The sequence below is a fragment of the Salmo trutta genome, unplaced genomic scaffold (assembly GCF_901001165.1).
Source record: "Salmo trutta unplaced genomic scaffold, fSalTru1.1, whole genome shotgun sequence".
NCBI lineage: Eukaryota > Metazoa > Chordata > Actinopteri > Salmoniformes > Salmonidae > Salmo > Salmo trutta.
In genome coordinates, this window is record NW_021822846.1 from 29,928 (window position 1) to 32,500 (window position 2,573).

Consider the following 2,573-nt stretch of genomic DNA (forward strand, 5'->3'; position numbering starts at 1 on the left):
CTGCAAAATGACCTCCAGCAGGCCACAAATGTGCATGTGTCTGCTCAAACGGTCAGAAACAGACTCCATGAGGGTGGTATGAGGGCCCGACGTCCACAGGTGGGGGTTGTGCTTACAGCCCAACACCGTGCAGGACGTTTGGCATTTGCCAGAGAACACCAAGATTGGCAAATTCGCCACTGGCGCCCTGTGCTCTTCACTGATGAAAGCAGGTTCACACTGAGCACATGTGACAGACGTGACAGAGTCTGGAGATGCCGTGGAGAACGTTCTGCTGCCTGCAACATCCTCCAGCATGACCGGTTTGGCGGTGGGTCAGTCATGGTGTGGGGTGGCATTTCTTTGGGGGGCCGCACAGCCCTCCATGTGCTCGCCAGAGGTAGCCTGACTGCCATTAGGTACCGAGATGAGATCCTCAGACCCCTTGTGAGACCATATGATGGTGCGGTTGGCCCTGGGTTCCTCCTAATGCAAGACAATGCTAGACCTCATGTGGCTGGAGTGTGTCAGCAGTTCCTGCAAGAGGAAGGCATTGATGCTATGGCCCGCCCATTCCCCAGACCTGAATCCAATTGAGCACATCTGGGACATCATGTCTCGCTCCATCCACCAACGCCACGTTGCACCACAGACTGTCTAGGAGTTGGCGGATGCTTTAGTCCAAGTCTGGGAGGAGATCCCTCAGGAGACCATCCGCCACCTCATCAGGAGCATGCCCAGGCATTGTAGGGAGGTCATACAGGCACGTGGAGGCCACACACACTACTGAGCCTCATTTTGACTTGTTTTAAGGACATTACATCAAAGTTGGATCAGCCTGTGGTGTGGTTTTCCACTTTAATTTTGAGTGTGACTCCAAATCCAGACCTCCATGGGTTGATAAATTGGATTTCCATTGATTATTTTGGTGTGATTTTGTTGTCAGCACATTCAACTGTGTAAAGAAAAAAGTATTTAATAAGATTATTTCTTTCATTCAGATCTAGGATGTGTTGTTTAATGTGTTCCCTTTATTTTTTTGAGCAGTGTATATATATATATATATATATATACACACTTATTAAATAATATTATTAAATACTTTTTTCTTTACATAGTTGAATGTGCCGACAACAAAATCACACAAAAATAATCAATGGATATCCCATTTATCAACCCATGGAGGTCTGGATTTGGAGTCACATTCAAAATGAAAGTTGGTCCACCCTCTGCTCGGCTGGAATGAGGAAGCCATGTAGTGTGTCCAGGAATGTGATGAGAAGGGCGGTGTTGTAGGGATCAAGGTTGGCATGGTGATGGAGGACGCCTTGCTGGCTAACGGCTGCACACATGGTGATATTCCCTCCACGCTGTCCATGGACATTCACAATGGCCAATAATGTTCTGTCCCCTTTTTTAGGCTAGGTTGAAGCCAGCCTCATCAATGGTTTATATAAACGTGCTGAATTGTAGCGGCATCCAGCTCCAAGATAATGTAATGTGTCTATACAGTGCTGATATGATAGTAAATTCACAGTGTAGTACTTACTTGCACATATTCATAGTGCTGTTCTTTAACCCTCTGAGTGTCGCTCAAATGGCACCCTGTAGACCTGTTTCATCCGGATTCGGTTGCGCTGTAATACACGGTCCAATGTAGATAAGCCCACCTGGTGAATGTTATTGACTATTGTGTTGTCTGAAATTATGTGGTTCTGGATTTCTCATAGTCTAATGGTATTGTTTGCCACCACCATGTTCACAATAGCGGTCTCCTGTTCTGGTGTGAACAGCCGGTGTCTTCCACCATGGCCTGGCTGTCTCAGTTCTGCAGAAGATCCACAAATATGATATGATTGGTTACAGTAAGCTAAAATAATCTATTTCAATATCAAATTACATTGTAACGTTGGGCAACAATCACTGAGTAACATAGGCCTACTGATATGTCAGATGCAGTATACATAAAGAGCATAGTGTAGATGGTAGGTAACTTACCGGTCGTCATTTCTGAATGTACGGATGATAGATGCAACCGTGTAGCAGCTCAGGTTGGGCTGAACTCTGCCCAGCCTCCCTCATACTCAATCCATGGTGGAGCACATGGTCAACCAACGTGGCCCTGATCTCATCTCAGACAACTGTCCTTCCTCTTCCTCCTCCTCCTCTTCTCACACCTTCACCTCTAGCTCTTGCTTCACCATTGACTTCCATTTTCCTCCAAAACAGGAGCGCTCATCTGTGGCCTTTTATAGTGCTAAAGCTCTGATTTCTAAGTGAACAATTCAGCAGCGAGTGTTTACACCTGTGAGGAGTGGGTGTTGCCAGTTGATGTATAGAGCTTGGCATTGTGATTGGAGTTGCTTTCCAAAGGGACTAAAGATAATTCATTTTTAATGTTGTGCCTAACGTAGAGAACTGTGTGTAGTGTTTTGCATAAAGTGTGATATAGAATTGAAAAGTGTAAAGCAGGAATTGTGCTTGCAATTTTGCAGACTTGGTTTAAGGATTTGGTACATGAGTTTCAGGTTTCGGTGATTGCGTTTCAAGTTCCTATTTTAGTGTGTAAACAATTGGGAAAAACAGTAATTCTG